Source organism: Anser anser (genome assembly GCF_964211835.1).
Source record: "Anser anser genome assembly, contig: HAP1_SCAFFOLD_54, whole genome shotgun sequence".
Taxonomy (NCBI): domain Eukaryota; kingdom Metazoa; phylum Chordata; class Aves; order Anseriformes; family Anatidae; genus Anser; species Anser anser.
This window is the reverse complement of record NW_028153609.1, coordinates 431,716-455,700: the sequence shown is the minus strand read 5'-3', so window position 1 is coordinate 455,700 and position 23,985 is coordinate 431,716.

Below are 23,985 nucleotides of genomic sequence, written 5' to 3'. Positions count from 1 at the left end.
GTTTTCCAGAATGTTGCTGAGCTACTGAGCGACGATGCGAGTCTGCTCTGGGTGTGCTGAAGTGATGTACATCTTCCTCTCTCAAGAGGGAACCGTGAGGCCATCTGCTTTTGTAATGAGAACGCTTATGTGACCTGCTGGAGTAAGGCTGAGTCAATTTGTCAAAGTCTTTATCACCGTGAGAGAACCTTCTCTCTCTACTGTCTCCTGCTGCATGAGGTGAACAGTAATCCTTGTAATATCTACATTTTTCCCATTTCCGTGGTTCATCTTGATAGTATCTTTCTCTGCTCCAACTTCCTTCCCCTTTGGAATGGTAATAGCTAGTGCTATCTTGTTCTGCTCTTCCTCTGCTTCGAGATCTGTACTTTGAATCTTTTACTGGTCTTCTGCCATTATCAGGGCTGTTCCTTTCACTATGGAAAGATCTGTACCTGCTGCCCTCCCAATACTCCTGCTTGTGACGCTTTTGCTTAACGACTTCCACACTCTGAGAGCACCTTCTCTTGCTGGAATGACCATCTTTTTGACTCTCCTTCTCTTCAGTAGGAGAATGTTCCCTCTTTCTCTGGTAATGCTCTTTGTCAGGTTTTTTAGTCTCGTCCTTTGTATCTTGGCATCTACCTGTAACAGCTAAGGAGGAAAGGTTTTTAGAACTACATTCAGTGTCAGACTTTAGAGAGGAAGTTTGCCGCAATTTCTCACCAGTCTCAGAAGACTCTTTGATGTAGAAAACATTTTCTTTTGAAATCAGTTCATGTGCAACTCGTGTGCAATGTGAATCATGCAATGTGAATTCATGTGCAATGTGAATCAACGATGTGGCAGCCGGGACTCCTGGGTCCTGATGCTAGGGCTGCCCTGAGCCCCAGGGCTCCTCTGGCCATGGCTCAGAATTCTCCTGATGGGGGACAGTCCAGGGCCAGGTTTCCCTGGGAGCTGGTGCCTCTTTGGGATCTGGCTCTGGGAGGAAAGACCTCTGGTGTCCCAGGGACTGGCATGGCCTGCAGCTCCCACAGGCCTCTCAGGAATGTCCCAGGAGTGCCTGCATGGTGTTTTTCTGGGGTGCTTGTGTATGCCTGCATGTGTCATCGCCTGGGTGAGGTGCTTGCCAAGAGGTTGTGAGCTGGCTGGCCTGGAGCCTGACCTGTCTTTTCCTTGCTTTCCAGAGACTGAGGCTATCTGGGATGCTGTATCCAAGTACATCCTGGAAGAGCTGAAGCGGGATAAGGTGGGTTGGTGTCCTGGGCCCTGCAGAGCAATCCCACCATGGGAGTGCACTGAGACTGCCCAGGGTGCCCAGAGCAGCTTCTTGGCTAGCTGGGAGAGAAACCAAGGCCAGATGTGCTCTGCCTCTCAGGTGTTTGGCACACCCTAGGGCTTCCCTCTTCCCTGCGGTCTGAGTGGGGAGGGCGAGCAGAGAGATGGGGGAATATCCTGGCTCCGTGCCTAGGACAATTGCTGGGAGTCAGTCGCAGGCCTAATCCGTGTGCTGGAAACCTCCGGGTGCTTCTCTAGCCAAGGGATGTTGGCAAATCCTGTGGGGGGGGTGATGAAAGAAACAGAGGATGTGGCTCTTTTGCAAAGCTTTCCAAAGTGCCCCACCTTGCCCCATTGTCCCTCAGGAGTGGGCAGGGCACAGAGCAGTGTCCCCCTGCTCTGACAGCCATCCCTTTTCCCGTCTCTCAAGAACTCCCTCATCAGCCTTTCTGTCTTTTCTGTGTGCAGGGCGTTCGGGTTGCAGGACTCGGGACCTTTGCTGTTGTCCAAGAGCAATTCCATGGCAAAGAAGAGCCGCTCTTGGTTCGAAGGCCTTTCTTTGAGCTGGACATCGATGAGTTGTGGCTGGAGGAGATCTACTGTCCCACTGAGCTCCTCCCTGGTGAGAAGGCAGCAGCCCCCCTCTTCCTGCCCCATGTCCGGAACGGTTTGTTCTCCCTGCTCTTTGGAAAGGCCTGGGAGTAGTAGAGGATTGTCTCCAACGGTCAGGGTACAGCTTGAGTTCCCCAAAAGAAACCGTGCCCCAGGAGCTCTTTCTCTTAGCGACCCTTTCTCTGGGAACTTGTCTGAACGTTGCAAGCAACTTGGGCTTGCCGTGGCACTGAGGACTTTGCTTCTCCTTGCAGATGGTGTCAAGATTGAGCCGCTGAACTACATGCAGCTATCACGAGCCACCTCCTTCCCACTGCACGTGGTGAAGAACTGTGTGCAAGAGACCATCCTCTTGTACTGCTTCCTCCTGAGGAGCAAGGAGCACATCCCCTTTGCCTTCAGGGACATTGGTGTTCTGACGTGCGAAGACGGTTTCCTGTGCATGAAGTTTTATCTGGACTGTGTCAAATGTCTGGAGAGCACTGCGGACCTGGTCGCACTGCTCCACAGGGTAAGTTGGTGAGGTTTTGGGGCTACTTCAATTTCTTTGGGAATCCTAGCGAAGGGTGAGCAATCTGACTGCTATTGGCCAGCCTGGACGTGGCAGGCCAGTCAAATGCCTTTCCCCACGCTTGCCCCCTTAGCTGCTTTCTCCATTAACAAAGAGAGTTTCTTCTGAGCATCTGGGCGCTTGCCCCTGCAAAAAGCCTGGCAATGTTACTGTACAGCCTCCATATTCTGCCATGCAGCTCCTGCAGAGCAGAACAAAGGTTCATGGAAGAGGCTTTGGAGGAGGGCTTTGTAGAGAAGTCTTTCTTTTGGCTTGGGAGACAGGTTTGCTTCCTGTCAATGAGAGCCGTGAGAAAACCGCCTCAGAAACCCTCCAGCAGGTCTGTCTCTCTTTGCAGAGAATGTGGCCGGCGCATCCGACTACCTTCAGTGGAGAGACCACCACTCGTGGGATCCCGATGTTCCCAAGGTGAGTGCGTTTCCTCCGCAGCCCTTGGCTGACCCAGAGGGAGGCTTCCCACCTCCTGCTTTGGAACGTGCGCGGCTGGGTCTCCACCTTCAGCACCCAGTCAGGGCTAAATCCCGGGGGACTGGTTCCTGCTTAACTAATGCTGAGTTTCGGCTACGAGTGTCTTCACCTGGAGGGGAGGGGCATTGTGGTTGTGTTTCTTGTGCCCGCGCTGCCGCAATTCCCGTCAGAGAGAGTTGCCTGCATGTGGAGGGGAATTTAGGCTACCTTTTCTGGTGCTGCGGGAAGACTGACAACAAACCCCATGCATGGACATGACGGAAAAGGGATGCCATGCCTTGTGCGACACCAGGAGGATTACTGCCAGCAAGCTGCAACGGGTAGGAGGCCAGCCTTCTTCAAGCCCGTGTCATCGTTTGTTTGCCAGGTTTCATCTGACTGTGAGGAGAAGGCCAGAGGCCAAAGTTTCCACCCCCTCGCAGGAGGAAGCTGCAGGAGAGCGCAGGATGAGAAGAGGTAAGGGAACAGGTCCCTGCTGTCTGGAGGTGGTCCCTGTCCCGTGCTGGCTGACTTGAACCAGGTTAAAAGGCAGTGCCCACGCGGCTGCTCTGAAGAGCTTCCTCCTTTTCTAGTTTCAGAGTGCCATCCTGGCAAGCTGCTGCAGAGGAGGAAGAGGCTTTCCGACCCCATCCTGACAAGCTGGGAGCCGGGCACAAGGCAGCAAGACGTGGAGAAGTTTCTTTTGAAATCAGTTCATGTTCTTTTGAACTTCTTGGTTTCTCCTTGCCTCCACGGTCATCACATTGGTACTGTTCAAGGTATTCATCATTCGCAGTAGATTTTGGAGGTCCCAGGACACTGCACAAAATAAAAACACAGTTCTCACTTTTGCTGAAGGAGGTGAATATTAAGAGTAAAACCTTCTTAAGTAAAAAAAAAAAAACAACAACAGCAACAAAAAAAAACCACTCAGGACTGCAGGAAAACTCTAAAAGATATGCCATTTAGAAAGCTATCCTGTTGATTATTACACCTTCTTCAGCTCCCAGAGAAAGTGTTTTTTCCCCTCTTGCTTCTGAAGCCAATGCAGTAAAAAACCAAACACATCTGTCTCCCTCCACCTGCTGCTCTGAATAATAGCCAAAATATGCAAAACCACTGGATTTGTTCTCCCCACAGAGCTGAAAAAACAACAGTTGAAACATATTTTTCTACCTCTCTCCCAAGAATATACAGTCACATATCCTATGGCTGAAAAAAAAAGGGGGGGGGGGGGGGCTGAGGAGGAACAGCCAATGTTGAAAATGAAGAAAAGCAGCCCATTTCTCTATAAGTCTTAAGCCTATGCTAGTAGGAAAACAAAACAAAACAACACAAAACAAAACAAAAACAGTAGAACAATAGCAGGAAGTTTACATATTCTCCAGGTTTTAAATTGCAAAGCCTCCTCTGGAGGATCAATAGCTGTGAGTTCAGTGTGCTTAGGAGAAATCAGACCTACATCTGAACCAAAAATATTTCAGTATTATCACCAACTTATGTTACTCTGAATAAGCAGTCAGCACTGTTTCTATGTTATGAAATAGCTGAACATAGCATGTTATTCAAATGAATTATTCAGGCAGGTTTTTTTAGGAAGACTGTGTTTCACTAGAACATTACTAGCCTGTAAGCCTCAAGTCATCATCTGGCATCTTGACTACTAAACCTCCTTTCTACCTACTATATTCTTTTCCAAGATACAGCTGTCCAAATTTATTTTTCCTACTTGGTTGGCCTGAATTTAATAAGGCATCTTGCAACTCTTCCTCTTGTTTGACACTTAATCATCAAGTCAAATTACAATTATTTGCCTTTAACCTCTTTATTTCAAGCTTTCTTTCCTAGTGGTCATTCAAAAATGGAAAAAAAAAAAAACTCCATCAACCTTCTTTTTTAATATCCAGCAGACTGTTCAGTCATCAAGCATTTAAAGACTGCTTTAAATAATCTCTAGATTAATCTAAAAGGAAACCCATAAACATGCTGCAGCTGCTTACCTTTAATATACTCGCTGGATGCGATGGAGCTCTATTTCTTGCTTTCACCTGCACTGGAAGGCTTTCCTTCTTTGTCAGGTTGTTCACTGCCCTCACTTCTGCATTGCTCTCATAAAGAGCCATCTGGAGGACGGGATTCTTCCTTCTTCTCCCGGGTTTTCTTCTGGAAACGAGGATCTAAGTATTCCAAGAAGCCGTTCGCTTTCCTGATGTTTCTCCTTTTTCTTCTTTTTGTTACGCTTGCGATTGGCATTGTCAAAGTGGAGCGCAGAGAAATACAAATCATAAAGTCTGAAACAAACACGCAAGTTAAAAAGAGAAAAAAAGGTGTGGCACTTGTTGCATATAGGAAACTTTATTTATTTTACCACAGGGGATGATTTGCCGCATGGCAGCTATTTTGTGGTACTTTTATGCACATGTAACTTCCTTTAGATGCAGCAAACTTAAGCCCTCAGATTGAAGGACCGTAGGTCCTGGTTGGGACACAGATCATTAACAATGGGTAGCTCTGCAATATGTGCAAGTAAACAAAAAAAAAAGTTTTAACCTAATCCAGAATGGTGTGCAGATGTGATTCGAACTACGTGGCCCAAAGCTAGTGCTCTGACACAATTCAGCAATATCTTTCCTGTCTTCACTGATCAACCTAATGATCCCCAGTCATGATCCCCAGCCAGATTATGCTATCTAAATAACGTAGAAACTATGAAAAAAAACAAAACATGAGAAGCCCCCAGAAAAGAATTAGGAAAAAAAATGCTGCTTATGCTGGAATCCCTGCTTACTTGGAATCCTTCTCTCCCTGTTTATCTTCAGACTTCTTTTTCTTCTAGAACTTCTTATATTTTTTCATCTTTTCGCCACCTAAAAGCTCCTTTTCTACCTTTCCGCGTTTCCTTTCTATTTCACTTTCACTACCTTCTGCACGAGTATATTGTCTTTTTCTGTTTCCTTCTTTTGCCCTTTTCTGGCGACAGTTCTCCAAATGAGCTGACACAGGTGGAAGTGCATGTCTCTCACGCGAATGTTTTCCAGAATGTTGCTGAGCTACTGAGCGACGATGCGAGTCTGCTCTGGGTGTGCTGAAGTGATGTACATCTTCCTCTCTCAAGAGGGAACCGTGAGGCCATCTGCTTTTGTAATGAGAACGCTTATGTGACCTGCTGGAGTAAGGCTGAGTCAATTTGTCAAAGTCTTTATCACCGTGAGAGAACCTTCTCTCTCTACTGTCTCCTGCTGCATGAGGTGAACAGTAATCCTTGTAATATCTACATTTTTCCCATTTCCGTGGTTCATCTTGATAGTATCTTTCTCTGCTCCAACTTCCTTCCCCTTTGGAATGGTAATAGCTAGTGCTATCTTGTTCTGCTCTTCCTCTGCTTCGAGATCTGTACTTTGAATCTTTTACTGGTCTTCTGCCATTATCAGGGCTGTTCCTTTCACTATGGAAAGATCTGTACCTGCTGCCCTCCCAATACTCCTGCTTGTGACGCTTTTGCTTAACGACTTCCACACTCTGAGAGCACCTTCTCTTGCTGGAATGACCATCTTTTTGACTCTCCTTCTCTTCAGTAGGAGAATGTTCCCTCTTTCTCTGGTAATGCTCTTTGTCAGGTTTTTTAGTCTCGTCCTTTGTATCTTGGCATCTACCTGTAACAGCTAAGGAGGAAAGGTTTTTAGAACTACATTCAGTGTCAGACTTTAGAGAGGAAGTTTGCCGCAATTTCTCACCAGTCTCAGAAGACTCTTTGATGTAGAAAACATTTTCTTTTGAAATCAGTTCATGTGCAACTCGTGTGCAATGTGAATCATGCAATGTGAATTCATGTGCAATGTGAATCAACGATGTGGCAGCCGGGACTCCTGGGTCCTGATGCTAGGGCTGCCCTGAGCCCCAGGGCTCCTCTGGCCATGGCTCAGAATTCTCCTGATGGGGGACAGTCCAGGGCCAGGTTTCCCTGGGAGCTGGTGCCTCTTTGGGATCTGGCTCTGGGAGGAAAGACCTCTGGTGTCCCAGGGACTGGCATGGCCTGCAGCTCCCACAGGCCTCTCAGGAATGTCCCAGGAGTGCCTGCATGGTGTTTTTCTGGGGTGCTTGTGTATGCCTGCATGTGTCATCGCCTGGGTGAGGTGCTTGCCAAGAGGTTGTGAGCTGGCTGGCCTGGAGCCTGACCTGTCTTTTCCTTGCTTTCCAGAGACTGAGGCTATCTGGGATGCTGTATCCAAGTACATCCTGGAAGAGCTGAAGCGGGATAAGGTGGGTTGGTGTCCTGGGCCCTGCAGAGCAATCCCACCATGGGAGTGCACTGAGACTGCCCAGGGTGCCCAGAGCAGCTTCTTGGCTAGCTGGGAGAGAAACCAAGGCCAGATGTGCTCTGCCTCTCAGGTGTTTGGCACACCCTAGGGCTTCCCTCTTCCCTGCGGTCTGAGTGGGGAGGGCGAGCAGAGAGATGGGGGAATATCCTGGCTCCGTGCCTAGGACAATTGCTGGGAGTCAGTCGCAGGCCTAATCCGTGTGCTGGAAACCTCCGGGTGCTTCTCTAGCCAAGGGATGTTGGCAAATCCTGTGGGGGGGGTGATGAAAGAAACAGAGGATGTGGCTCTTTTGCAAAGCTTTCCAAAGTGCCCCACCTTGCCCCATTGTCCCTCAGGAGTGGGCAGGGCACAGAGCAGTGTCCCCCTGCTCTGACAGCCATCCCTTTTCCCGTCTCTCAAGAACTCCCTCATCAGCCTTTCTGTCTTTTCTGTGTGCAGGGCGTTCGGGTTGCAGGACTCGGGACCTTTGCTGTTGTCCAAGAGCAATTCCATGGCAAAGAAGAGCCGCTCTTGGTTCGAAGGCCTTTCTTTGAGCTGGACATCGATGAGTTGTGGCTGGAGGAGATCTACTGTCCCACTGAGCTCCTCCCTGGTGAGAAGGCAGCAGCCCCCCTCTTCCTGCCCCATGTCCGGAACGGTTTGTTCTCCCTGCTCTTTGGAAAGGCCTGGGAGTAGTAGAGGATTGTCTCCAACGGTCAGGGTACAGCTTGAGTTCCCCAAAAGAAACCGTGCCCCAGGAGCTCTTTCTCTTAGCGACCCTTTCTCTGGGAACTTGTCTGAACGTTGCAAGCAACTTGGGCTTGCCGTGGCACTGAGGACTTTGCTTCTCCTTGCAGATGGTGTCAAGATTGAGCCGCTGAACTACATGCAGCTATCACGAGCCACCTCCTTCCCACTGCACGTGGTGAAGAACTGTGTGCAAGAGACCATCCTCTTGTACTGCTTCCTCCTGAGGAGCAAGGAGCACATCCCCTTTGCCTTCAGGGACATTGGTGTTCTGACGTGCGAAGACGGTTTCCTGTGCATGAAGTTTTATCTGGACTGTGTCAAATGTCTGGAGAGCACTGCGGACCTGGTCGCACTGCTCCACAGGGTAAGTTGGTGAGGTTTTGGGGCTACTTCAATTTCTTTGGGAATCCTAGCGAAGGGTGAGCAATCTGACTGCTATTGGCCAGCCTGGACGTGGCAGGCCAGTCAAATGCCTTTCCCCACGCTTGCCCCCTTAGCTGCTTTCTCCATTAACAAAGAGAGTTTCTTCTGAGCATCTGGGCGCTTGCCCCTGCAAAAAGCCTGGCAATGTTACTGTACAGCCTCCATATTCTGCCATGCAGCTCCTGCAGAGCAGAACAAAGGTTCATGGAAGAGGCTTTGGAGGAGGGCTTTGTAGAGAAGTCTTTCTTTTGGCTTGGGAGACAGGTTTGCTTCCTGTCAATGAGAGCCGTGAGAAAACCGCCTCAGAAACCCTCCAGCAGGTCTGTCTCTCTTTGCAGAGAATGTGGCCGGCGCATCCGACTACCTTCAGTGGAGAGACCACCACTCGTGGGATCCCGATGTTCCCAAGGTGAGTGCGTTTCCTCCGCAGCCCTTGGCTGACCCAGAGGGAGGCTTCCCACCTCCTGCTTTGGAACGTGCGCGGCTGGGTCTCCACCTTCAGCACCCAGTCAGGGCTAAATCCCGGGGGACTGGTTCCTGCTTAACTAATGCTGAGTTTCGGCTACGAGTGTCTTCACCTGGAGGGGAGGGGCATTGTGGTTGTGTTTCTTGTGCCCGCGCTGCCGCAATTCCCGTCAGAGAGAGTTGCCTGCATGTGGAGGGGAATTTAGGCTACCTTTTCTGGTGCTGCGGGAAGACTGACAACAAACCCCATGCATGGACATGACGGAAAAGGGATGCCATGCCTTGTGCGACACCAGGAGGATTACTGCCAGCAAGCTGCAACGGGTAGGAGGCCAGCCTTCTTCAAGCCCGTGTCATCGTTTGTTTGCCAGGTTTCATCTGACTGTGAGGAGAAGGCCAGAGGCCAAAGTTTCCACCCCCTCGCAGGAGGAAGCTGCAGGAGAGCGCAGGATGAGAAGAGGTAAGGGAACAGGTCCCTGCTGTCTGGAGGTGGTCCCTGTCCCGTGCTGGCTGACTTGAACCAGGTTAAAAGGCAGTGCCCACGCGGCTGCTCTGAAGAGCTTCCTCCTTTTCTAGTTTCAGAGTGCCATCCTGGCAAGCTGCTGCAGAGGAGGAAGAGGCTTTCCGACCCCATCCTGACAAGCTGGGAGCCGGGCACAAGGCAGCAAGACGTGGAGAAGTTTCTTTTGAAATCAGTTCATGTTCTTTTGAACTTCTTGGTTTCTCCTTGCCTCCACGGTCATCACATTGGTACTGTTCAAGGTATTCATCATTCGCAGTAGATTTTGGAGGTCCCAGGACACTGCACAAAATAAAAACACAGTTCTCACTTTTGCTGAAGGAGGTGAATATTAAGAGTAAAACCTTCTTAAGTAAAAAAAAAAAAACAACAACAGCAACAAAAAAAAACCACTCAGGACTGCAGGAAAACTCTAAAAGATATGCCATTTAGAAAGCTATCCTGTTGATTATTACACCTTCTTCAGCTCCCAGAGAAAGTGTTTTTTCCCCTCTTGCTTCTGAAGCCAATGCAGTAAAAAACCAAACACATCTGTCTCCCTCCACCTGCTGCTCTGAATAATAGCCAAAATATGCAAAACCACTGGATTTGTTCTCCCCACAGAGCTGAAAAAACAACAGTTGAAACATATTTTTCTACCTCTCTCCCAAGAATATACAGTCACATATCCTATGGCTGAAAAAAAAGGGGGGTGGGGGGGCTGAGGAGGAACAGCCAATGTTGAAAATGAAGAAAAGCAGCCCATTTCTCTATAAGTCTTAAGCCTATGCTAGTAGGAAAACAAAACAAAACAACACAAAACAAAACAAAAACAGTAGAACAATAGCAGGAAGTTTACATATTCTCCAGGTTTTAAATTGCAAAGCCTCCTCTGGAGGATCAAGAGCTGTGAGTTCAGTGTGCTTAGGAGAAATCAGACCTACATCTGAACCAAAAATATTTCAGTATTATCACCAACTTATGTTACTCTGAATAAGCAGTCAGCACTGTTTCTATGTTATGAAATAGCTGAACATAGCATGTTATTCTAATGAATTATTCAGGCAGGTTTTTTTAGGAAGACTGTGTTTCACTAGAACATTACTAGCCTGTAAGCCTCAAGTCATCATCTGGCATCTTGACTACTAAACCTCCTTTCTACCTACTATATTCTTTTCCAAGATACAGCTGTCCAAATTTATTTTTCCTACTTGGTTGGCCTGAATTTAATAAGGCATCTTGCAACTCTTCCTCTTGTTTGACACTTAATCATCAAGTCAAATTACAATTATTTGCCTTTAACCTCTTTATTTCAAGCTTTCTTTCCTAGTGGTCATTCAAAAATGGAAAAAAAAAAAAACTCCATCAACCTTCTTTTTTAATATCCAGCAGACTGTTCAGTCATCAAGCATTTAAAGACTGCTTTAAATAATCTCTAGATTAATCTAAAAGGAAACCCATAAACATGCTGCAGCTGCTTACCTTTAATATACTCGCTGGATGCGATGGAGCTCTATTTCTTGCTTTCACCTGCACTGGAAGGCTTTCCTTCTTTGTCAGGTTGTTCACTGCCCTCACTTCTGCATTGCTCTCATAAAGAGCCATCTGGAGGATGGGATTCTTCCTTCTTCTCCCGGGTTTTCTTCTGGAAACGAGGATCTAAGTATTCCAAGAAGCCGTTCGCTTTCCTGATGTTTCTCCTTTTTCTTCTTTTTGTTATGCTTGCGATTGGCATTGTCAAAGTGGAGCGCAGAGAAATACAAATCATAAAGTCTGAAACAAACACGCAAGTTAAAAAGAGAAAAAAAGGTGTGGCACTTGTTGCATATAGGAAACTTTATTTATTTTACCACAGGGGATGATTTGCCGCATGGCAGCTATTTTGTGGTACTTTTATGCACATGTAACTTCCTTTAGATGCAGCAAACTTAAGCCCTCAGATTGAAGGACCGTAGGTCCTGGTTGGGACACAGATCATTAACAATGGGTAGCTCTGCAATATGTGCAAGTAAACAAAAAAAAAAGTTTTAACCTAATCCAGAATGGTGTGCAGATGTGATTCGAACTACGTGGCCCAAAGCTAGTGCTCTGACACAATTCAGCAATATCTTTCCTGTCTTCACTGATCAACCTAATGATCCCCAGTCATGATCCCCAGCCAGATTATGCTATCTAAATAACGTAGAAACTATGAAAAAAAACAAAACATGAGAAGCCCCCAGAAAAGAATTAGGAAAAAAAATGCTGCTTATGCTGGAATCCCTGCTTACTTGGAATCCTTCTCTCCCTGTTTATCTTCAGACTTCTTTTTCTTCTAGAACTTCTTATATTTTTTCATCTTTTCGCCACCTAAAAGCTCCTTTTCTACCTTTCCGCGTTTCCTTTCTATTTCACTTTCACTACCTTCTGCACGAGTATATTGTCTTTTTCTGTTTCCTTCTTTTGCCCTTTTCTGGCGACAGTTCTCCAAATGAGCTGACACAGGTGGAAGTGCATGTCTCTCACGCGAATGTTTTCCAGAATGTTGCTGAGCTACTGAGCGACGATGCGAGTCTGCTCTGGGTGTGCTGAAGTGATGTACATCTTCCTCTCTCAAGAGGGAACCGTGAGGCCATCTGCTTTTGTAATGAGAACGCTTATGTGACCTGCTGGAGTAAGGCTGAGTCAATTTGTCAAAGTCTTTATCACCGTGAGAGAACCTTCTCTCTCTACTGTCTCCTGCTGCATGAGGTGAACAGTAATCCTTGTAATATCTACATTTTTCCCATTTCCGTGGTTCATCTTGATAGTATCTTTCTCTGCTCCAACTTCCTTCCCCTTTGGAATGGTAATAGCTAGTGCTATCTTGTTCTGCTCTTCCTCTGCTTCGAGATCTGTACTTTGAATCTTTTACTGGTCTTCTGCCATTATCAGGGCTGTTCCTTTCACTATGGAAAGATCTGTACCTGCTGCCCTCCCAATACTCCTGCTTGTGACGCTTTTGCTTAACGACTTCCACACTCTGAGAGCACCTTCTCTTGCTGGAATGACCATCTTTTTGACTCTCCTTCTCTTCAGTAGGAGAATGTTCCCTCTTTCTCTGGTAATGCTCTTTGTCAGGTTTTTTAGTCTCGTCCTTTGTATCTTGGCATCTACCTGTAACAGCTAAGGAGGAAAGGTTTTTAGAACTACATTCAGTGTCAGACTTTAGAGAGGAAGTTTGCCGCAATTTCTCACCAGTCTCAGAAGACTCTTTGATGTAGAAAACATTTTCTTTTGAAATCAGTTCATGTGCAACTCGTGTGCAATGTGAATCATGCAATGTGAATTCATGTGCAATGTGAATCAACGATGTGGCAGCCGGGACTCCTGGGTCCTGATGCTAGGGCTGCCCTGAGCCCCAGGGCTCCTCTGGCCATGGCTCAGAATTCTCCTGATGGGGGACAGTCCAGGGCCAGGTTTCCCTGGGAGCTGGTGCCTCTTTGGGATCTGGCTCTGGGAGGAAAGACCTCTGGTGTCCCAGGGACTGGCATGGCCTGCAGCTCCCACAGGCCTCTCAGGAATGTCCCAGGAGTGCCTGCATGGTGTTTTTCTGGGGTGCTTGTGTATGCCTGCATGTGTCATCGCCTGGGTGAGGTGCTTGCCAAGAGGTTGTGAGCTGGCTGGCCTGGAGCCTGACCTGTCTTTTCCTTGCTTTCCAGAGACTGAGGCTATCTGGGATGCTGTATCCAAGTACATCCTGGAAGAGCTGAAGCGGGATAAGGTGGGTTGGTGTCCTGGGCCCTGCAAAGCAATCCCACCATGGCAGTGCACTGAGACTGCCCAGGGTGCCCAGAGCAGCTTCTTGGCTAGCTGGGAGAGAAACCAAGGCCAGATGTGCTCTGCCTCTCAGGTGTTTGGCACACCCTAGGGCTTCACTCTTCCCTGCGGTCTGAGTGGGGAGGGCGAGCAGAGAGAGGGGGGAATATCCTGGCTCCGTGCCTAGGACAATTGCTGGGAGTCAGTCGCAGGCCTAATCCGTGTGCTGGAAACCTCCGGGTGCTTCTCTAGCCAAGGGATGTTGGCAAATCCTGTGGGGGGGGTGATGAAAGAAACTGAGGATGCGGCTCTTTTGCAAAGCTTTCCAAAGTGCCCCACCTTGCCCCATTGTCCCTCAGGAGTGGGCAGGGCACAGAGCAGTGTCCCCCTGCTCTGACAGTCATCCCTTTTCCCGTCTCTCAAGAACTCCCTCATCAGCCTTTCTGTCTTTTCTGTGTGCAGGGCGTTCGGGTTGCAGGACTCGGGACCTTTGCTGTTGTCCAAGAGCAATTCCATGGCAAAGAAGAGCCGCTCTTGGTTCGAAGGCCTTTCTTCGAGCTGGACATCGATGAGTTGTGGCTGGAGGAGATCTACTGTCCCACTGAGCTCCTCCCTGGTGAGAAGGCAGCAGCCCCCCTCTTCCTGCCCCATGTCCGGAACGGTTTGTTCTCCCTGCTCTTTGGAAAGGCCTGGGAGTAGTAGAGGATTGTCTCCAACGGTCAGGGTACAGCTTGAGTTCCCCAAAAGAAACCGTGCCCCAGGAGCTCTTTCTCTTAGCGACCCTTTCTCTGGGAACTTGTCTGAACGTTGCAAGCAACTTGGGCTTGCCGTGGCACTGAGGACTTTGCTTCTCCTTGCAGATGGTGTCAAGATTGAGCCGCTGAACTACATGCAGCTATCACGAGCCACCTCCTTCCCACTGCACGTGGTGAAGAACTGTGTGCAAGAGACCATCCTCTTGTACTGCTTCCTCCTGAGGAGCAAGGAGCACATCCCCTTTGCCTTCAGGGACATTGGTGTTCTGACGTGCGAAGACGGTTTCCTGTGCATGAAGTTTTATCTGGACTGTGTCAAATGTCTGGAGAGCACTGCGGACCTGGTCGCACTGCTCCACAGGGTAAGTTGGTGAGGTTTTGGGGCTACTTCAATTTCTTTGGGAATCCTAGCGAAGGGTGAGCAATCTGACTGCTATTGGCCAGCCTGGACGTGGCAGGCCAGTCAAATGCCTTTCCCCACGCTTGCCCCCTTAGCTGCTTTCTCCATTAACAAAGAGAGTTTCTTCTGAGCATCTGGGCGCTTGCCCCTGCAAAAAGCCTGGCAATGTTACTGTACAGCCTCCATATTCTGCCATGCAGCTCCTGCAGAGCAGAACAAAGGTTCATGGAAGAGGCTTTGGAGGAGGGCTTTGTAGAGAAGTCTTTCTTTTGGCTTGGGAGACAGGTTTGCTTCCTGTCAATGAGAGCCGTGAGAAAACCGCCTCAGAAACCCTCCAGCAGGTCTGTCTCTCTTTGCAGAGAATGTGGCCGGCGCATCCGACTACCTTCAGTGGAGAGACCACCACTCGTGGGATCCCGATGTTCCCAAGGTGAGTGCGTTTCCTCCGCAGCCCTTGGCTGACCCAGAGGGAGGCTTCCCACCTCCTGCTTTGGAACGTGCGCGGCTGGGTCTCCACCTTCAGCACCCAGTCAGGGCTAAATCCCGGGGGACTGGTTCCTGCTTAACTAATGCTGAGTTTCGGCTACGAGTGTCTTCACCTGGAGGGGAGGGGCATTGTGGTTGTGTTTCTTGTGCCCGCGCTGCCGCAATTCCCGTCAGAGAGAGTTGCCTGCATGTGGAGGGGAATTTAGGCTACCTTTTCTGGTGCTGCGGGAAGACTGACAACAAACCCCATGCATGGACATGACGGAAAAGGGATGCCATGCCTTGTGCGACACCAGGAGGATTACTGCCAGCAAGCTGCAACGGGTAGGAGGCCAGCCTTCTTCAAGCCCGTGTCATCGTTTGTTTGCCAGGTTTCATCTGACTGTGAGGAGAAGGCCAGAGGCCAAAGTTTCCACCCCCTCGCAGGAGGAAGCTGCAGGAGAGCGCAGGATGAGAAGAGGTAAGGGAACAGGTCCCTGCTGTCTGGAGGTGGTCCCTGTCCCGTGCTGGCTGACTTGAACCAGGTTAAAAGGCAGTGCCCACGCAGCTGCTCTGAAGAGCTTCCTCCTTTTCTAGTTTCAGAGTGCCATCCTGGCAAGCTGCTGCAGAGGAGGAAGAGGCTTTCCGACCCCATCCTGACAAGCTGGGAGCCGGGCACAAGGCAGCAAGACGTGGAGAAGTTTCTTTTGAAATCAGTTCATGTTCTTTTGAACTTCTTGGTTTCTCCTTGCCTCCACGGTCATCACATTGGTACTGTTCAAGGTATTCATCATTCGCAGTAGATTTTGGAGGTCCCAGGACACTGCACAAAATAAAAACACAGTTCTCACTTTTGCTGAAGGAGGTGAATATTAAGAGTAAAACCTTCTTAAGTAAAAAAAAAAAAACAACAACAGCAACAAAAAAAAACCACTCAGGACTGCAGGAAAACTCTAAAAGATATGCCATTTAGAAAGCTATCCTGTTGATTATTACACCTTCTTCAGCTCCCAGAGAAAGTGTTTTTTCCCCTCTTGCTTCTGAAGCCAATGCAGTAAAAAACCAAACACATCTGTCTCCCTCCACCTGCTGCTCTGAATAATAGCCAAAATATGCAAAACCACTGGATTTGTTCTCCCCACAGAGCTGAAAAAACAACAGTTGAAACATATTTTTCTACCTCTCTCCCAAGAATATACAGTCACATATCCTATGGCTGAAAAAAAAAGGGGGGGGGGGGGGGCTGAGGAGGAACAGCCAATGTTGAAAATGAAGAAAAGCAGCCCATTTCTCTATAAGTCTTAAGCCTATGCTAGTAGGAAAACAAAACAAAACAACACAAAACAAAACAAAAACAGTAGAACAATAGCAGGAAGTTTACATATTCTCCAGGTTTTAAATTGCAAAGCCTCCTCTGGAGGATCAAGAGCTGTGAGTTCAGTGTGCTTAGGAGAAATCAGACCTACATCTGAACCAAAAATATTTCAGTATTATCACCAACTTATGTTACTCTGAATAAGCAGTCAGCACTGTTTCTATGTTATGAAATAGCTGAACATAGCATGTTATTCAAATGAATTATTCAGGCAGGTTTTTTTAGGAAGACTGTGTTTCACTAGAACATTACTAGCCTGTAAGCCTCAAGTCATCATCTGGCATCTTGACTACTAAACCTCCTTTCTACCTACTATATTCTTTTCCAAGATACAGCTGCCCAAATTTATTTTTCCTACTTGGTTGGCCTGAATTTAATAAGGCATCTTGCAACTCTTCCTCTTGTTTGACACTTAATCATCAAGTCAAATTACAATTATTTGCCTTTAACCTCTTTATTTCAAGCTTTCTTTCCTAGTGGTCATTCAAAAATGGAAAAAAAAAAAAACTCCATCAACCTTCTTTTTTAATATCCAGCAGACTGTTCAGTCATCAAGCATTTAAAGACTGCTTTAAATAATCTCTAGATTAATCTAAAAGGAAACCCATAAACATGCTGCAGCTGCTTACCTTTAATATACTCGCTGGATGCGATGGAGCTCTATTTCTTGCTTTCACCTGCACTGGAAGGCTTTCCTTCTTTGTCAGGTTGTTCACTGCCCTCACTTCTGCATTGCTCTCATAAAGAGCCATCTGGAGGACGGGATTCTTCCTTCTTCTCCCGGGTTTTCTTCTGGAAACGAGGATCTAAGTATTCCAAGAAGCCGTTCGCTTTCCTGATGTTTCTCCTTTTTCTTCTTTTTGTTACGCTTGCGATTGGCATTGTCAAAGTGGAGCGCAGAGAAATACAAATCATAAAGTCTGAAACAAACACGCAAGTTAAAAAGAGAAAAAAAGGTGTGGCACTTGTTGCATATAGGAAACTTTATTTATTTTACCACAGGGGATGATTTGCCGCATGGCAGCTATTTTGTGGTACTTTTATGCACATGTAACTTCCTTTAGATGCAGCAAACTTAAGCCCTCAGATTGAAGGACCGTAGGTCCTGGTTGGGACACAGATCATTAACAATGGGTAGCTCTGCAATATGTGCAAGTAAACAAAAAAAAAAGTTTTAACCTAATCCAGAATGGTGTGCAGATGTGATTCGAACTACGTGGCCCAAAGCTAGTGCTCTGACACAATTCAGCAATATCTTTCCTGTCTTCACTGATCAACCTAATGATCCCCAGTCATGATCCCCAGCCAGATTATGCTATCTAAATAACGTAGAAACTATGAAAAAAAACAAAACATGAGAAGCCCCCAGAAAAGAATTAGGAAAAAAAATGCTGCTTATGCTGGAATCCCTGCTTACTTGGAATCCTTCTCTCCCTGTTTATCTTCAGACTTCTTTTTCTTCTAGAACTTCTTATATTTTTTCATCTTTTCGCCACCTAAAAGCTCCTTTTCTACCTTTCCGCGTTTCCTTTCTATTTCACTTTCACTACCTTCTGCACGAGTATATTGTCTTTTTCTGTTTCCTTCTTTTGCCCTTTTCTGGCGACAGTTCTCCAAATGAGCTGACACAGGTGGAAGTGCATGTCTCTCACGCGAATGTTTTCCAGAATGTTGCTGAGCTACTGAGCGACGATGCGAGTCTGCTCTGGGTGTGCTGAAGTGATGTACATCTTCCTCTCTCAAGAGGGAACCGTGAGGCCATCTGCTTTTGTAATGAGAACGCTTATGTGACCTGCTGGAGTAAGGCTGAGTCAATTTGTCAAAGTCTTTATCACCGTGAGAGAACTTTCTCTCTCTACTGTCTCCTGCTGCATGAGGTGAACAGTAATCCTTGTAATATCTACATTTTTCCCATTTCCGTGGTTCATCTTGATAGTATCTTTCTCTGCTCCAACTTCCTTCCCCTTTGGAATGGTAATAGCTAGTGCTATCTTGTTCTGCTCTTCCTCTGCTTCGAGATCTGTACTTTGAATCTTTTACTGGTCTTCTGCCACTATCAGGGCTGTTCCTTTCACTATGGAAAGATCTGTACCTGCTGCCCTCCCAATACTCCTGCTTGTGACGCTTTTGCTTAACGACTTCCACACTCTGAGAGCACCTTCTCTTGCTGGAATGACCATCTTTTTGACTCTCCTTCTCTTCAGTAGGAGAATGTTCCCTCTTTCTCTGGTAATGCTCTTTGTCAGGTTTTTTAGTCTCGTCCTTTGTATCTTGGCATCTACCTGTAACAGCTAAGGAGGAAAGGTTTTTAGAACTACATTCAGTGTCAGACTTTAGAGAGGAAGTTTGCCGCAATTTCTCACCAGTCTCAGAAGACTCTTTGATGTAGAAAACATTTTCTTTTGAAATCAGTTCATGTGCAACTCGTGTGCAATGTGAATCATGCAATGTGAATTCATGTGCAATGTGAATCAACGATGTGGCAGCCGGGACTCCTGGGTCCTGATGCTAGGGCTGCCCTGAGCCCCAGGGCTCCTCTGGCCATGGCTCAGAATTCTCCTGATGGGGGACAGTCCAGGGCCAGGTTTCCCTGGGAGCTGGTGCCTCTTTGGGATCTGGCTCTGGGAGGAAAGACCTCTGGTGTCCCAGGGACTGGCATGGCCTGCAGCTCCCACAGGCCTCTCAGGAATGTCCCAGGAGTGCCTGCATGGTGTTTTTCTGGGGTGCTTGTGTATGCCTGCATGTGTCATCGCCTGGGTGAGGTGCTTGCCAAGAGGTTGTGAGCTGGCTGGCCTGGAGCCTGACCTGTCTTTTCCTTGCTTTCCAGAGACTGAGGCTATCTGGGATGCTGTATCCAAGTACATCCTGGAAGAGCTGAAGCGGGATAAGGTGGGTTGGTGTCCTGGGCCCTGCAAAGCAATCCCACCATGGCAGTGCACTGAGACTGCCCAGGGTGCCCAGAGCAGCTTCTTGGCTAGCTGGGAGAGAAACCAAGGCCAGATGTGCTCTGCCTCTCAGGTGTTTGGCACACCCTAGGGCTTCACTCTTCCCTGCGGTCTGAGTGGGGAGGGCGAGCAGAGAGAGGGGGGAATATCCTGGCTCCGTGCCTAGGACAATTGCTGGGAGTCAGTCGCAGGCCTAATCCGTGTGCTGGAAACCTCCGGGTGCTTCTCTAGCCAAGGGATGTTGGCAAATCCTGTGGGGGGGGTGATGAAAGAAACAGAGGATGTGGCTCTTTTGCAAAGCTTTCCAAAGTGCCCCACCTTGCCCCATTGTCCCTCAGGAGTGGGCAGGGCACAGAGCAGTGTCCCCCTGCTCTGACAGTCATCCCTTTTCCCGTCTCTCAAGAACTCCCTCCTCAGCCTTTCTGTCTTTTCTGTGTGCAGGGCGTTCGGGTTGCAGGACTCGGGACCTTTGCTGTTGTCCAAGAGCAATTCCATGGCAAAGAAGAGCCGCTCTTGGTTCGAAGGCCTTTCTTCGAGCTGGACATCGATGAGTTGTGGCTGGAGGAGATCTACTGTCCCACTGAGCTCCTCCCTGGTGAGAAGGCAGCAGCCCCCCTCTTCCTGCCCCATGTCCGGAACGGTTTGTTCTCCCTGCTCTTTGGAAAGGCCTGGGAGTAGTAGAGGATTGTCTCCAACGGTCAGGGTACAGCTTGAGTTCCCCAAAAGAAACCGTGCCCCAGGAGCTCTTTCTCTTAGCGACCCTTTCTCTGGGAACTTGTCTGAACGTTGCAAGCAACTTGGGCTTGCCGTGGCACTGAGGACTTTGCTTCTCCTTGCAGATGGTGTCAAGATTGAGCCGCTGAACTACATGCAGCTATCACGAGCCACCTCCTTCCCACTGCACGTGGTGAAGAACTGTGTGCAAGAGACCATCCTCTTGTACTGCTTCCTCCTGAGGAGCAAGGAGCACATCCCCTTTGCCTTCAGGGACATTGGTGTTCTGACGTGCGAAGACGGTTTCCTGTGCATGAAGTTTTATCTGGACTGTGTCAAATGTCTGGAGAGCACTGCGGACCTGGTCGCACTGCTCCACAGGGTAAGTTGGTGAGGTTTTGGGGCTACTTCAATTTCTTTGGGAATCCTAGCGAAGGGTGAGCAATCTGACTGCTATTGGCCAGCCTGGACGTGGCAGGCCAGTCAAATGCCTTTCCCCACGCTTGCCCCCTTAGCTGCTTTCTCCATTAACAAAGAGAGTTTCTTCTGAGCATCTGGGCGCTTGCCCCTGCAAAAAGCCTGGCAATGTTACTGTACAGCCTCCATATTCTGCCATGCAGCTCCTGCAGAGCAGAACAAAGGTTCATGGAAGAGGCTTTGGAGGAGGGCTTTGTAGAGAAGTCTTTCTTTTGGCTTGGGAGACAGGTTTGCTTCCTGTCAATGAGAGCCGTGAGAAAACCGCCTCAGAAACCCTCCAGCAGGTCTGTCTCTCTTTGCAGAGAATGTGGCCGGCGCATCCGACTACCTTCAGTGGAGAGACCACCACTCGTGGGATCCCGATGTTCCCAAGGTGAGTGCGTTTCCTCCGCAGCCCTTGGCTGACCCAGAGGGAGGCTTCCCACCTCCTGCTTTGGAACGTGCGCGGCTGGGTCTCCACCTTCAGCACCCAGTCAGGGCTAAATCCCGGGGGACTGGTTCCTGCTTAACTAATGCTGAGTTTCGGCTACGAGTGTCTTCACCTGGAGGGGAGGGGCATTGTGGTTGTGTTTCTTGTGCCCGCGCTGCTGCGATTCCCGTCAGAGAGAGTTGCCTGCATGTGGAGGGGAATTTAGGCTACCTTTTCTGGTGCTGCGGGAAGACTGACAACAAACCCCATGCATGGACATGACGGAAAAGGGATGCCATGCCTTGTGCGACACCAGGAGGATTACTGCCAGCAAGCTGCAACGGGTAGGAGGCCAGCCTTCTTCAAGCCCGTGTCATCGTTTGTTTGCCAGGTTTCATCTGACTGTGAGGAGAAGGCCAGAGGCCAAAGTTTCCACCCCCTCGCAGGAGGAAGCTGCAGGAGAGCGCAGGATGAGAAGAGGTAAGGGAACAGGTCCCTGCTGTCTGGAGGTGGTCCCTGTCCCGTGCTGGCTGACTTGAACCAGGTTAAAAGGCAGTGCCCACGCAGCTGCTCTGAAGAGCTTCCTCCTTTTCTAGTTTCAGAGTGCCATCCTGGCAAGCTGCTGCAGAGGAGGAAGAGGCTTTCCGACCCCATCCTGACAAGCTGGGAGCCGGGCACAAGGCAGCAAGACGTGGAGAAGTTTCTTTTGAAATCAGTTCATGTTCTTTTGAACTTCTTGGTTTCTCCTTGCCTCCACGGTCATCACATTGGTACTGTTCAAGGTATTCATCATTCGCAGTAGATTTTGGAGGTCCCAGGACACTGCACAAAATAAAAACACAGTTCTCACTTTTGCTGAAGGAGGTGAATATTAAGAGTAAAACCTTCTTAAGTAAAAAAAAAAAAACAACAACAGCAACAAAAAAAAACCACTCAGGACTGCAGGAAAACTCTAAAAGATATGCCATTTAGAAAGCTATCCTGTTGATTATTACACCTTCTTCAGCTCCCAGAGAAAGTGTTTTTTCCCCTCTTGCTTCTGAAGCCAATGCAGTAAAAAACCAAACACATCTGTCTCCCTCCACCTGCTGCTCTGAATAATAGCCAAAATATGCAAAACCACTGGATTTGTTCTCCCCACAGAGCTGAAAAAACAACAGTTGAAACATATTTTTCTACCTCTCTCCCAAGAATATACAGTCACATATCCTATGGCTGAAAAAAAAAGGGGGGGGGGGGGGGCTGAGGAGGAACAGCCAATGTTGAAAATGAAGAAAAGCAGCCCATTTCTCTATAAGTCTTAAGCCTATGCTAGTAGGAAAACAAAACAAAACAACACAAAACAAAACAAAAACAGTAGAACAATAGCAGGAAGTTTACATATTCTCCAGGTTTTAAATTGCAAAGCCTCCTCTGGAGGATCAAGAGCTGTGAGTTCAGTGTGCTTAGGAGAAATCAGACCTACATCTGAACCAAAAATATTTCAGTATTATCACCAACTTATGTTACTCTGAATAAGCAGTCAGCACTGTTTCTATGTTATGAAATAGCTGAACATAGCATGTTATTCAAATGAATTATTCAGGCAGGTTTTTTTAGGAAGACTGTGTTTCACTAGAACATTACTAGCCTGTAAGCCTCAAGTCATCATCTGGCATCTTGACTACTAAACCTCCTTTCTACCTACTATATTCTTTTCCAAGATACAGCTGCCCAAATTTATTTTTCCTACTTGGTTGGCCTGAATTTAATAAGGCATCTTGCAACTCTTCCTCTTGTTTGACACTTAATCATCAAGTCAAATTACAATTATTTGCCTTTAACCTCTTTATTTCAAGCTTTCTTTCCTAGTGGTCATTCAAAAATGGAAAAAAAAAAAAACTCCATCAACCTTCTTTTTTAATATCCAGCAGACTGTTCAGTCATCAAGCATTTAAAGACTGCTTTAAATAATCTCTAGATTAATCTAAAAGGAAACCCATAAACATGCTGCAGCTGCTTACCTTTAATATACTCGCTGGATGCGATGGAGCTCTATTTCTTGCTTTCACCTGCACTGGAAGGCTTTCCTTCTTTGTCAGGTTGTTCACTGCCCTCACTTCTGCATTGCTCTCATAAAGAGCCATCTGGAGGATGGGATTCTTCCTTCTTCTCCCGGGTTTTCTTCTGGAAACGAGGATCTAAGTATTCCAAGAAGCCGTTCGCTTTCCTGATGTTTCTCCTTTTTCTTCTTTTTGTTACGCTTGCGATTGGCATTGTCAAAGTGGAGCGCAGAGAAATACAAATCATAAAGTCTGAAACAAACACGCAAGTTAAAAAGAGAAAAAAAGGTGTGGCACTTGTTGCATATAGGAAACTTTATTTATTTTACCACAGGGGATGATTTGCCGCATGGCAGCTATTTTGTGGTACTTTTATGCACATGTAACTTCCTTTAGATGCAGCAAACTTAAGCCCTCAGATTGAAGGACCGTAGGTCCTGGTTGGGACACAGATCATTAACAATGGGTAGCTCTGCAATATGTGCAAGTAAACAAAAAAAAAAGTTTTAACCTAATCCAGAATGGTGTGCAGATGTGATTCGAACTACGTGGCCCAAAGCTAGTGCTCTGACACAATTCAGCAATATCTTTCCTGTCTTCACTGATCAACCTAATGATCCCCAGTCATGATCCCCAGCCAGATTATGCTATCTAAATAACGTAGAAACTATGAAAAAAAACAAAACATGAGAAGCCCCCAGAAAAGAATTAGGAAAAAAAATGCTGCTTATGCTGGAATCCCTGCTTACTTGGAATCCTTCTCTCCCTGTTTATCTTCAGACTTCTTTTTCTTCTAGAACTTCTTATATTTTTTCATCTTTTCGCCACCTAAAAGCTCCTTTTCTACCTTTCCGCGTTTCCTTTCTATTTCACTTTCACTACCTTCTGCACGAGTATATTGTCTTTTTCTGTTTCCTTCTTTTGCCCTTTTCTGGCGACAGTTCTCCAAATGAGCTGACACAGGTGGAAGTGCATGTCTCTCACGCGAATGTTTTCCAGAATGTTGCTGAGCTACTGAGCGACGATGCGAGTCTGCTCTGGGTGTGCTGAAGTGATGTACATCTTCCTCTCTCAAGAGGGAACCGTGAGGCCATCTGCTTTTGTAATGAGAACGCTTATGTGACCTGCTGGAGTAAGGCTGAGTCAATTTGTCAAAGTCTTTATCACCGTGAGAGAACTTTCTCTCTCTACTGTCTCCTGCTGCATGAGGTGAACAGTAATCCTTGTAATATCTACATTTTTCCCATTTCCGTGGTTCATCTTGATAGTATCTTTCTCTGCTCCAACTTCCTTCCCCTTTG